Below are 14,400 nucleotides of genomic sequence, written 5' to 3' on the forward strand. Positions count from 1 at the left end.
CACTCGCTTAGGACCAAGCTTTCAAAACACAAACATTGTAGGGGACATTTGAAATTCAAACTATAGCACACTAGAAGGCACCACAAGTCTAACCTGGCCACAGTAGGAGCCTTAGCTTCCCAGTTTGCAACGCTTCTCTGTTTGTCTTCCATGACTCAGATCTCTTATCACCTCCACTGCCTGTGAGGATCCAGATTAATTATTTCTCAAGTTTCATCACCAAGAGATTAGATGCAATCTAATTCCTTGTGCAAGCAATTCAGAAAGGACCCTTTGCCCTCAACCAGATTGCCAAGGTGATAACCAGAGCTGCTTCAGCGACAGCCATATCTGAAGGAAGAGTTAAAAACGATGAGCTTGCTGTCCTTCAGAGGCTGTCTGTACTTCTTGTCACAGATCAGAGTCACGAGAAGGAGTTCATTAACAAGAGTCTACAAGCACCCTTATTTTACTAAAATGAGTGCTGTGGAAGATTATGTTTCCTGCTGCCCAAGCAGTCCCCATCTACACTTTAAAAGAAGTGAGAAACCTTTCAGCTAGTGGGTTTGTACTTTCTAGTCTTTGAATATCCCCATTCGTTGGTCTGTAGCTTAAGTCACATAATATTGAGAGTGTGTGTTTTCTCTTTAAAGCCAGATAGTAATCGAACAGTTTAAGTTACAGTGAGTCTTTGGTGTCAGAGCCAATTCATGCATATAGTTTCTTTTTCCTTTTTTTTCCCCAGCATGCTCATTTTCTCCCCCTTCTCCAGTTCTCCTGTGAAGCCTCCCCTCTCTCTTATCCCTGATTGTTCCTTCTCAAGATGCCTGATTTCTTCTTGTGTGGGGCTAGGGTATTGTGTTTGAGAAAGTTATACCAGATATGAGCATGCAAGATAGAAACTGGAAAGATAACAACAGAAAAACTGAGCAGAAGCAGACGTTGGGAGGATCCTCTCTTGCTTTCTCTATCCTGCAGGATTTGGTAATCCTGCAGCAGGAGAATTTCTTCACACACTGCTCAGTTTCTCACCCCTTCAAACCACAATCAAGTTTGCAGCTTAGCTTTCTTACTCTGCACATGAGTCCAAAAGGCTAATCAGAGGAGAGGTCTCCCCCACAAAAGGTCAACATTAAAAAGAACTAGATCCTAACACAAGTTTCTTTGCTTACAAGCCATTAACCTTGGGCAAGTCACTCAGTGTCTCTGAGACTTCTTTATCTGCAAACTGGATAGTACAACTCTTACCCAGCTCCCAGGCATGAAATGAGACGCTGCTCTGAGAATACTGGAAACAGTGAACTGCTGGCCCAAGATGATACCCTAGGATTCTATCTTGGAGTCTAATGCCACAGATACTACAGCATGGCCTCATCTCTTCTAATCACATTGTTCTGGGGTTCTTGGAGAAAGCAGGAAGTGGTCATCACTGTCTGCTACAGCAGGGAAGCAGAATTCATAAAATTGAGGGGGAAAGTTTGCTTTTAAACTAGCCTCCGTGGCTGTTTATGAGACACGTGGCTATTTATCAGGTCACGAGGTTGCTTGGGAGCATCCTTTCTGGGATAAGCAGTTTGGGTCCTGGTGAGTGGTGGAGCAAGTACTCAGCATTCTGTGGGAAGTGTGAAGAAGTACTGTTTGTTTACTAGTTTTGGGTCTTGTTTGACTAGGGCTTAGGGCTTCAGCACGACAGCCAGATGGAGTCTTGCTGCCAGAATGATTGTTTCAGAGGTGGGCGTGTAGCCAGAGGTTGGGTCAGCTGAGAGCTTTTGTTTAGGAGTTATCAAGACAAGGGCTTCTTCTCTTCTCACTTAGAGCACAGTCCAGTGAACACTGGCAGGCACTTACAGAACCAGAGGGCTTCTGCCTGGGCTCAAAGCTAGCTTGGCATACTGCAGAGTTGAGAAACCTCTGAGATATCTGAATTTGAGCTCTGATAACTACCTGGAGTCTACCAACAACCTTGGCAGTTACATGTGTCAAAGCCTCTCAGTGTGAGATAAGCCAATTTGAGTTGGGTTTTATGATACTGGGATCTGATATAATTCATCTTTAATGGTACAGAGCATACAGGCTTATAGAGGGGGTATGGGATGGGATAGGATCAGTTTTCAGGGATCTTGCTGACTAGAAGTTGTTCAAGTCTTTCTGCTGAGGTGCACAGCCTATTGGGGAGGCATGCACAAGTTCCATGTCTTTGTGAGAGGAAGGTTGAACAGGGCACCATCACGGGAAAGCTATGTGTGGGTGGATGTGAGTGCAGAGCATGGCTATATCCATGCTGCGCTTTACTGGATACTGCCAAGCTCTCTCCCAAGATGGAATGACTGAGTTAGGTTCCCATCATCAGGCCTTTTAACTATTCCTTTCCCCAACAGCCTTGTAAATGAGGGGTTCTGGTCGTACCAGAGTAGAGCATCCTACAAACAGTAAGTAAAAGGATTGCTACTAGAATGAGACACCAAATAAATGTAGCATCCCTAGCACTGCCACATGCCATGCACGTATGCATATATAAAAGCACATGGAAACTTAAGGTGATGATTTAAAAAAAAATTTAAATTATCTTAAGTTCTTTAAATAATGTATGTAAATCCAAGGTCTTGGGTACCTGCCATCTCTAAGCTGGCCTTCATGACATAGGTATACCTCCACACCCCCTGAGAATTTTTTCTTCCTGTATAGTGAAAAGGTGAGTGTTAGGGTTTGACTCTAAAAGATCTCTCACAGGCTTATGTTTGGAGGACTTGGTCCTCAGCCTGTTTTCTGTTTTGAAGGTCGTGATGACCGACTGGTGGAAGCGGGTCACTAGGGGCAGGGTGTCAAAGTGTAATGACCTGCTTCTGGTTCAAGCCTGAGATCTCTGTTTCTTGATTAACCATGATGTGGGACGCTTCCATCTCATGCTCCTGCCCACATGGACTATTTCCTGCCACTGTGTCTTTCCATGATTGCCTGAAATCCCTCGGAAACATGGGGTCAAAGTAAATTCTTCCCCTGTTAAGTTGTTTCTGTCAGGTTATCAGTCACAGCAAGGAGAAAAGTAACTAATTCTGTGGGGGGTGGGAAAGAACAGGAAAGTGTGTGTGTGTGTGTGTGTGTGCATTCCTGATGGGGAAAGTATAGGAGGAGATAGTGGAGGGAACAGTTTTTATTTAACATAAGACACATGTTAATTTTTTTCACTATTGGGTGAAACAAGTAATAAGATTTAGTGTGAGTTCTTTTGTTACATGATGGGGACCCTGCAGGTGGTCACGGCAGGCAGAGAAGTGAGCCATAAAGACATGAGAATGAAAACTCGGTTCAGATCAACTTCATCAACCTGGATCAAGACTCTGGGGTGTCTGATTCCAGGCAGTTTATTCCCAACAAATTTAAACACAGTATAATTTTTTTTAAAAAAAGTTTCCTGACTTCATACAGTCCCCAGTTACAAAGAAGCATAATTACGCGGAAGCTTAACTCAGAGTACAGGTCATTTCTTCCGAGAAGATGGTTCTAGAGATAGGCTGCCTGTACTAGCTTAAGGGGCTAAGGAAGGCTCTGCCTGGTCTTGGTCATACAGATAGAGTAGAGGTCATTTGGGCTATTAGCTACCTCTGGTCCTGGTTGTGGGGTCTTGAGGGGAGCCTCTGGCTATACAGATAATATAAGGGTCATTTAGACTATTAGGTATCTCCAGTATTGGTTGTGGGAGCTTGGGCGAGCCCCTGGCTATAAGGGTCATTTAGATGACTAGCCACTGCTGGTCCTAGTTGTAGGAGCTTGATACGGCTTAGACCAACAGATAACACAGATCACCAGGCTGTTAGTCACCTCCAACCAGCTTTCTGGATGGAAAAACAGGCTTTACATCTCTGTTCCTTTGAGAGGACAATCCTGTATGCTTAACATTTCTGGTTTTCCTGGAGATCTTTGGACTAAAGGACATTCATTCTGTGCTCCTGACAATTACCAGCTATTTTTTTTTTTTGTTGTTGTTGTTCATTGTGGCTTAAAACAATGTTTAAGTTATCGACACAATTCTTTTTTTTTTTTTTTTTTTTTTGGTTTTTCGAGACAGGGTTTCTCTGTGTAGCTTTGCGCCTTTCCTGGAACTCACTTGGTAGCCCAGACTGGCCTCGAACTCACAGAGATCCGCCTGGCTCTGCCTCCCAAGTGCTGGGATTAAAGGCGTGCGCCACCACCGCCCGGCCACAATTCTTTACACACAGGACTTAGTTAGCAAGCAGCTTGTTAGGTGTAAAAAGTTTACTTGAAGATGCCAGAGACAGTATGCATTTAATGGCATAATAGTCTCATTTAAATATGTATTTCCTAAAAAGCAAACAGTTATGACAGAAAAACAGATTCGTGCACACTTAACTAGTACCTTACCAATTCCCTTATCATCTGTCAATGTGCTTCGTCCTTGGAGTACGGGCCAGAAGCTTTCTGAGTTGGTTTCCATGTTCCCATTGCCAATGTCAACTCCTTCACTACTGGACAAGTTAATCTCATATGTTAGTCACAGTATTACCAGCAGTCATTGTCATCTGACAGCCCCTCGGAGCTGGTCACCAGGCTTCCAGGCATCATCTATGGCTTCTAGAGTATTGTTCCTGTCATGTCTCCTTCAACATTTTCATGTGTGGCAGGTGCCTACCCAGTATCTATTCTCATTTTGCTCCTTAGAAACAGATTTTGTAAGGGAAATGATGTGTCCAAATTAAACCAAATTTACCCAGGCTTCCATGTAAAAAGGATCACAATATGGGTCAATCCTGATCATTGACTCACAAGAAAAGTTGTTGACTGTGGCTTTCTGGGAAGCATCTTTAAAAACACTAACTTAACGCGGAGCACCCTTTCCCTTGGGCATCTTCCCTTCTGTTTCCAAGAGCACTGTGTGATAGTTGGAACGTAGGAACATGAGGGAGAGAGCTGCAATCTAAAATAATGCTTAGAGCTGCCACATCAGCCTCAGACAGCTTTCATCTGGACTTTCCATTCTAAGGGAGAGAAATGAGCTCCTGTTTAATTAAACTATGGCCCCTTTGGTGTCAAGTCCTCATAGTTGAATGTAAATGTTTATTCAGTGTAATACTCCACTTTGGTCAACGTTTTGTAACTGTCTTTGAATGGAAGTCTTTGAATGGAAGCCTGTGCAAAGAAATGTGTATGGCTCATCCAGGTTTCCTAACCTGATCCTTAACAACTCAGCTTTAAAGGTTGGAGCAGGCCACATTAGCCGTTGTGGAATCCGGGATTGGGTGTGAGGATGAGTCCTTCTCCTCTAGTATCAGGTGTCCCACAGGGTGAGATCAGGAGAGATCACCATATCTCAGCTCCCTGCCCTGTTATCACAGCAGGAAGGAGAGATCCTTGGCAACATGTTGGAGCAAGTAAGAGAATTCCTCCCTTTTCACTTTAGAGTCCGGCAGGTCTACCTACTGAATTAATCAAGCCCAGCATTTCAGTATCAGTTTTCAGCAGGTGTAAAACAACCTGTCATCAGCCTATGGGCACTTCCTTACTGTCCTTGCCTGTCACCACAGTGGGAATAACACTGCTCCTGTGATGGAGCAAGAAAATCCCTCCCCATGGCAGCTGTCATTCCCACCCCATCACTATCCCCTACTTCCTTTCCATAACAAATTTGACGAATACAAATGAAGTATTTACCAATAAAACATGCTTTTGGAAAGCAAAACAGGTCAACCGTGTCCTGAACCATGCCTGTAAAGTCCATCTTCCCCATGGCAGACAACTAAAGTAAACTCAAGATTAAGGCAGAAGGAAAAAGAGACAAGAAGCAAGCTGCTCACACTTAGTGAAGGGAGCTAGCTGCTCACCCAGATAAATGAGCCCATTTCCAAAGGGTGCTTTCTGTGCTTCAGTAGTGACTACTTATGTGCTCTATGGCCTAGCATCATCGTTTCAGCACTGACATGGCTCGGAAACATTCTGCTGTCATGTAGTCTCCTTATATTTTATTTTGTTCTCTCTCTCTCTCTCTCTCTCTCTCTCTCTCTCTCTCTCTCTCTCTCTCTCTCTCTGTCTCTCTCTGTCTCTCTGTCTCTCTCTCTCTCTGTGTGTGTGTGTGTGTGTGTGTGTGTGTGTGTGTGTGTGTGTGTGGTGTGTCCATGTGTGTGGGTGCCTGTGAAGGCCAGAAACGGGGAAGGATCCTCTGGAGCCAGGGTTATAGGCAATTATGAGCTGTCCAGAGTAGGTGCTGGGAACTGAACTGGTCCTCTGCAAGAGCAGTATATACTCTTAACCACTGAGTCATCTCTCCAACCTCTCCTATGGGTTCTTACGTCAATCTAAAACCAGCTATCACATGGCATTGAGTTCTCTGAGCAGTCTCAGTGGACCACAGGCTTCTGTGAGCATTAAGGCAGGTGGATGCTAACAAGGAGTTCTCTGTCGTGGTTCCTATGGCTTTTTCCTTATCTCAGCAAGATAGCCCTCTAACAGTTACAGCCCTGCCACTGTCAATGTGAATCCCTGGCAGCCACCCCCACCCCCCTCCCCGACTAATCTGGTCATTCTTTACATTGTTTCTGTGCTTTCTCAGTGCTACTCTACCTCAACCCTGGGTCTGAGAGCCACCCTAAGCTCAGGGGCAGAAGCACAGAGCACTCCAGGGTTCTCTAGGCCTGTCATCTTTCCATATATGCTCAGGTGGCCTCCCACCAGCCATGAAGAAGCTACCAGTGATACAAGTAGCTGGATGACACTTGTCTGGATCCTTCTGAGCCCAGCATATTAGGTCACTGTCTTGGTTACTGTTCTATTGCTGAGATGAAACTTCGTGACCAAGGCAGCTTGTAAAAGGAAGCATTTAATTGGAGGATTTGCTTACAGTTTCAGATGGTGAGTCTATGACCATCATGGTAGGGAGTGTGGCTGCAGGCAGGCAGGTGTGGTGCTGGAGCAGTAGCTAAGAGCTTATATCTTGATGTGCTGAAAGTAGGCAGAAAGTCTGAGGCTGGGCGTAGCATGGGCTTTTGAAACCTCAAAACTCTGCTTCTGTCACCAAATTCCTGGGAATTTATGACAAACTGCTTGAGTGTTCTGTGCCTTGGCTTCTTCATCTTTAACACGGGGACAATTACAAGCCTACTCAAAAAGTCTCTTTTGGAGATTAGGGAAGCTAGTTAGTGCCATGGCACTTGGACAAGCAAGTAGGAGTCAGTGTCCTAGTTGGCATCTCTGTTCCTGTGATAAAACATTAACCAAGAATGACTTTGGAGAAAAAAAATTAGCCAGGCGGTGGTGGCGCACGCCTTTAATCCCAGCACTCGGGAGGCAGAGCCAGGTGGATCTCTGTGAGTTCGAGGCCAGCCTGGACTACCAAGTGAGTCCCAGGAAAGGCGCAAAGCTACCCAGAGAAACCCTGTCTCGAAAAACCAAAAAAAAAAAAAAAATTATAGTCCACTATCAAGGGAAGCCAACAGTGCAGTAACCTGGAGGCAGACCTGAAGCAGAGGCCGTGGAGTGACGCTACTTTCTAACTTGCTCCCTTTGGCTCAGTTAGCCACATTTCCTGTACAGCCCAGGCCCACCTGCCCAGGGATGGTATCACTGCAATGGTTTGGGATCTCTCCCATCAATTAACAATTATGAAAATGCCCCACAGACATGGCACCAGGCCAGTCTGAGGGAGATGATTCCTCAGTTGAGGTTTCTTCTTTCCAGGCGACTCTGGGTATCCAGTTGATAGCTGAGTCTGACTAGGACAGGTTACTTGCCAAGAACAAGGACAAGCCCTGTGAGCCCTAACCTGTACCACAGAGACAGGGCCCGTTGTGTATTTCCATCTTACAGATAGGTAAGGTGAAGTTGGAGGGAGAGTGTCATTTAAAGCAATACAACCATGGTTTTGAGGACCTTGAAGAGTCTCTTCTTATTTTGAGAAGTAATGAATCAAGAGTCATTACTTATTATGGTTTGGATCTTATCACCCCCAATGAATGCATGTTGTGAAAACTTCATCATTTGCCAATGGTGTAATTAGGAGGTGATGGAAAGCTTAGGGGGTAGAGCCTGGTGGGAGGAAGTTAGGTCATTGGGGGTGTGCCCTGGAAGGGGATATCAGAACCCCCTGTCTCTTCTCCCCAGGTCCCTGCTTCTTGGCTGCCATGAGGTCAGCAACTCAATAAAACATGGGCTCTCTGCCCTAGTATTCCACATTGCTACAGGCCCAAAGGAATATGGCCAAATGACCACGGACCAACACTTCTGAAACATTGGGAGGTAGCTAATCAGACATGAGCAGGCTTAATGGTCATTGAGGGTGAATTGGACCTTCATAATCAGCTTTGTCCCCCACCCCTGTGTCTCTGGTGACACAGTCATGTTAGCAAAGGGGAAATATCACAGTTAATTTCCCCAAGAATTTGAAGTGCCATGTAGAGAAGAAAAATGATCACAATTGCCTTCTAAAGATTTTAAATATAGCAAAGGATATTTGGTCAAAAGAATGGGATTTGAATCGTACCTCTGGCCTTGGGCGGAGACATTCTGGCAGAGGCTTTCTCATAAAGAATAGAAGCTTACTGTGTGTCTGCCATTAGGAGCTCATCCAAATGGGTCTGTCAATCACCTGGTAGGAAAAAGCCTCCCAGGGAAGCTGTCTGCTCGGAGACTTTGGACAGCAGTATAGATCTTGCCTAAACACATAGGTGCGCACCGTGGTCTCTAGCTGTTGTCACCTCTCACACTGTGACAATGTTTTCCTCTGCAGTGACACCTTTACCACTGTCCATTCCCATCTCCTACTACTCTGGGTATTTTGTCTGAACTCATTCAGCAGAGAACACAGGACTAGGCACAGAGCAAGATCCTGGTAACACTAAAGCTCCAAATAAACTTCTTCGTTCAAGCTGATTTCTCAGGTATTCTGTCACAGCTGACTGGTGTATCACCATACTTCCCAAATCCAGATGGCTTCCAAAGCTGTTTGTCCATCCTTCAGCATGAATAGCACTAAAACCCCACCACTGTGAGGCTCCTACACTCTTATGAGGCCACATGTGCCAAATTCTCTTCAGGGACCCCATTCTCCTGGCAGAGAGAGGGAGCAGGCCTTGCTGAGAGCAGGAACCCCAGGCCAGGAGCAGAATGGCTACCTAAGTGATAAGGGCTCCAGTTTATGGAGGGGCTGCCAACAGCTTCCTTTCTTCAATAGTTCATACTGTTGTTGACAGCATTCCCAGGGCTCCTGGTCTAGATTTCTAGCTAACACAATCCAAATACTCTCCGACTGTCTTCTCTGCATGCACATCTCTGAACACTATTAAGGATGTGGATGTAGTATGGAGTTTCTCGACAATGATCTTGGGGCCTTTTCTCTCGGCTTCCATCTGACCTTCCAATCTTGCTGCTTTGGGTACACTATCAGCTCCCACACCTAGCAGCTAATTGCCTACATCAGGCGCTGTGATTGATCTGCTCTCCCAGAAGCTCAGAGCAGCGCACCTGCAAACACAATGCCACTCGGGTGTGTGTGTTTTCTTTATCTTGTCTCCCAAAGAATTTGGGAATTCAGTTATGGAAACTAATTTTTCTACCCAGTGAAAGTTCTAGAAATGTACTATACAGTTTAGAGGGGTATGCGGACAGAAAAGATCCTCTCATAATACTAACCACTCCCTTTCCACAATGTCTCTCTCTTCCTAAAGGTAATTGCTATAGTAGGGTGAGGAGCCCTTATCTGAAACTGATCCATTTTTTGGCATATTGGATGTGGGACACAAGTTGAAACACAACATCTGTTAATTTTTTTTCACGAGTACCTATATGCATAGCCTGAAAATAACTTTAATATTTTAGTGCATCTGTATTTTGACATTAAGCAGTCTCATAAGGTCAACCGTGAAGTCTTCTACTTGGGGTGCCATGTCAACTATTAAAAAGTTTTCAATTTTGGATTTTCTGATTAGGGACATTCTGCATGGTCTTGCTTTCTAGAAATGCATGGCCTTTGTGTATACCCCGTACAACAACAGAGTACCATGATAGTCACATTGTCTGGACACTGACTTTTTTCTCAAATAACAATATATCTCGGAGGCCTTTACATTCACAAACATAGACATGGTCTTTATTATTTTAAATGCTTGCATGGTATTCCATTATATATATGAAATACCTATATTGACTTCCCGTTGCTTCTGTTACAAATTAGTACAAACTTTGCTGCTTTAAACAACACATTTATTATCATAGACTTCTAGAGGTCAGAAGTCTGAAATTGGTCTCACTGGCCTTTTGGTTTAGTAGCCCCCTATTCCCTGGTTCGTGAGCTCCAGATGGCAGTTTTATTATGGTAACTTTTGCATCCACCATCACATCCCAGTCTATCACTCTTATTTTATGCCTTCCATTGCACTGGACCCACACTGATAACCCTGGATAATCTCTCCTCCTGGAGACCGTGACCCATGCAACAGCTGGCAAGTTCCCTCAGTTGGCTACAATCACATGTTCACAGAATCCAGGAACTAGAATGGACATCTTTGGGCAGCATTATTGTGCCCAACACAGTATCACACATAATTCATTCAGTCTGCTTCCATCAGTGGACTTTTATATTGTCTTTTATGCCTAAGTATTCAATGACTCTCCTGGTAAATATGCCTTATGGAGTGGGCTAGATGAAATCCCAGGAAAGGAATTGCAAGTTCAAGGGTATAGTGTGTCTTCTAAGGTCTAATAGATCCTTGTCTTGGCAATTAGGAAACTTCATTTTATTTGAGGAGCTCTGAATGTGCAGCTTCATAAAGCCACTCAGAAGTTATAAATTTGAAATAATTTCACTCTTGTGTAACTCCTGTTACGATACTAGCACTAGCTCCCCAACTCTACCAAAGTCTGCATTTGAGGTGCTGCTCCTAGAGAAACTGACTTACTTAATAAAATTGAAAACCCCGAACTATAATTATATCTTTTTAGACTTAACTTTCAGCTAATAATTAAATATTGAGTTCCTAAGTCACAGTGTGTTTCAAGTGCCCCACCCAAAAGCCACATTAGGCAGTCTGGATACAGGATAGTCCTTCTGGCAGAAACATCCTTTGGGCAGTATTATTACAGGGTGCTCTTTTAATCCTCTATCAGATTAGAGCCAACCCATTGCCTTGACTGTATTCAACCCAAACCCATTTGCTATCCACTAAATGTTTAAGGTACCTCAACCCCCTATCCACATGGCAAAGCCTATTCCCAGTACCGGGCTGGCTTTTGGGGAGGAGATTAGCTCTTGTTGGCAGGGCTTCATGAGTGACACCAGTGACTTTCTTAAAGAGACTCCAGCAATCTCCCCGACCCCTCATCTATGATAGAGAGACAATAGCAGGAAGGGATAGCCTAGGAATGAAGAAGTGCTCTCCAGACATCACATCTGCTGGCATCTTAATCGTAGACCTAACCGGTCTCTAGGATTGGTTGTAAGCCACTGTCTGGCACTCTGCTCTAGTACCCTGAACAGGCTAAGCCGTCACTGATGTAATGACCATCTATTAAAAGCCTACCTAGTGCACTGAAGCATTAGAAACTGTAGGTGATAAAAAGGTAATTTTTATTTGAAAGGCTTCTCAGGTGGGTCACACACCGATGGAATCAAACAGAAGTTCTGATGGTTCAACTTTATGGTCAACTTGATGAGACTACAAGGCTCCTAAGAGACACACTTCTGGGGATGTCTGTGTTTCTAGAGAAGCTTTACCGAGGAAGAAAGACCTACCCTGAATGTGGGTGGCACCATCCCAAGGGCCGAGGCCTGAGCTGTCATAAAAGACATGGAGAACGTGAACTGAGGGGCAGCCTGTACCTCTCTCTGCTTCTTAAGTGGATACAATGTGACCAGCCGCTTAGCTCCCCAGCCACCATGCCTTCCCCACCATGTGGAACTGTGTCCCCTCAAACTGTGAGCCAAAATGAACCCACCTTCCCTGAAGTTGCTTTTTCTCAAGTGTTTTGTCATAGAGCAGAAATACCTAATACAGAATGCTTGCTGGACTTGACCCAGGGATTTCAATGAACTGTAAGCAAGAAAATGACAAGTCCAAGAGGTTCTAGAAGTTCACAGGGCAGATGGCCAGCTTTGGACTTGGCATGTAGTGAGTGCTAAGTGAATATTCACTTTATTTGCTAAACAGGAATGACTTCAGCCATTCACAGAGAATCTAGTGCTCCAGTTGGTTCTGGATTGACATGGAAGAGTTCAATGGTTTACAGGAATCTACTGACCAACTAGCAAGGCACATATGATGTATGTCTGGATGCCCTGCCAGGATTCCTCATGAGACAGTAGCACTAAGGAATTTGCAAGCAGGGGGCTTGCATTTCCTAGAGTACTGACTGTGAATTCTGCACTTCCCCTGTGTTAGCTATGGGCGTGGTCTTATGACTGGTGAATTTGCTCGCATTCCATATACTCATTGCTAAGCAAGCAAGTTACATACAGGGCATTGATCCTGATGCTCTTTTCGCATCATTTTGAAGAACCTCTACTTCTGCACACACAGCCCAGAAATCCCAGTTTCGAGAGGGGCACACTTCCAGGATTCCAGTCCCAGCTGCCTTTGAATATCTCCAATATTTCTGTTTCTTTGAGAATCTGACTCTTTTACCTCTTTGACTGGTGCTAGGACCAACCAGGCTGGCCGCCCCTGATCATTAATAGAAGGCTGGAAACCACACAACGGACTATCGGTGAAGGTGCTGGACCACTGCTGACCCTGAGAGCACACCCATCCCTGCTTCCATTTGCAGTTTGGGTCACCTGACTCATATCTATCTACAAAACTTGCTTCTTAGATGCTAAGGGCAACTGGCTATATCTGCAAACACGTGTTATCAAAACTATTTGCACTGAATAAATGCTTAGCATCTGCTTCCGAATGACCAGGGCTGTTCTTTATTGCTTTACAATGTCCACTTCTATTTTAAAGCAAGACCACAGACCTTTCAAGTGTTTTACCAAAGGGGGATGGGAATTAAGGAAAAAAAAAGAAAAGTTATATACCATTGCTTGCATTTTTCTTAATTCAAATTAGCCAAATGTTGGGCAAGCAGGGATGATGAGCCAGTTCACAGGTGTCCCAGTACACTCTGGACCACTGCTTCTTTGAGGCAGGTTAACTCCACAGCTAATGACCCTTCTATCCCAGGCAAGCCCCTCACCTGCATGAGCCCCTGCCAATGTGTCTTGTGATTTTTTGTTTATTTTGTTTGTTTGTTTGTTTGTTTATTTATTCATTCATTTATTTATTTATTTTTTTGGTTTTTTGAGACAGGGTGTCTCTGTAGCTTTGGAGCCTGTCCTGGAACTCACTCTGTAGCCCAGGCTGGCCTTGAACTCACAGAGATATGCCTGCCTCTGCCTCCCAAGTGCTGGGATTAAAGACATGCGCCATCACTGCCCGGTGATATATTTTTTCTTAATGAGCTTATACCACTAGATCAAGCCTCCTCTCCACAAACCTAAGAGGATTTCTCATCCTAACTCCTTTTATAATGTGTTTGCAGATGTAGCCAGCTGTCCCTAGCATCTAAGAAGCACTCAGGTCACCCAAACTGCATACAGAAGCAGGGATGGGTGTGCTTTCAGGGTCAGAGGCGTTACTGCACATTTACCACTAGTCTGTTCCTGTTATGTGTTTTCCAGACATTTATTAATGATCAGGACAGCTTCATGAAGGTCACATGTCCTGTACCATGCAGAGGCCTCTGCGGCTCTCAGGGTCAGACACTCTTGGTCAAGTTGTTCTTGACGTTTCTGACTCTGCTCTGAGGATATTGCCTCCATCGGATAACCCCCATGGGCTGAGAAATCATTCTTCTAAGTTCACCCCACACTTCATAATCTTATAGAAAAGGACATCTCCTGGACCAGTGAGGGAGCAAGATGCTTTATTCATAGAGTTCTCAAGCACAGTGTTATTGATATTTTTGGTAAGATAGCTACTTGAAGGATAGGTCTTATGCACTGTCAGTATTTTGTAGCACCCTTAGCTTCTAGGAACAGACTCTAGCATTGTCCTGCCCTGGCCTCTCAGATTGTGACAGCTAAAAAATCTTCAGACAATGCTAAATGTCCCCAGGGCAAAATCTATGCATGAGCCAAGGCTTAATCCTCTACTCTGGCAAATTCTCTGATGAAAAATCTTTCTCCCTGCTGCTGATAGACAAGACTTCTCCCACTCTCTCTATGGCAAGCAGGACTTTTGACTGCCAAGTTCGATATTCAACAGCCAATGGCCACTTATCAATGACATGGCCTTAAATATAGAAAACCTTAAGGAATGTGCACATAGTCACAGCTACGAGAATTAGTAAAGGAGTTGCAGGATCCATGATGGATATACAAAACTCAGCTCTCTATATACTAATAATGAATAATTGAAAATGCTTTTTAGGGTACCACAG

The sequence above is a fragment of the Peromyscus californicus genome, unplaced genomic scaffold, assembly GCF_007827085.1.
Source record: "Peromyscus californicus insignis strain IS unplaced genomic scaffold, ASM782708v3 Scaffold_6__1_contigs__length_162567912, whole genome shotgun sequence".
In the NCBI taxonomy this organism is placed as follows: domain Eukaryota; kingdom Metazoa; phylum Chordata; class Mammalia; order Rodentia; family Cricetidae; genus Peromyscus; species Peromyscus californicus.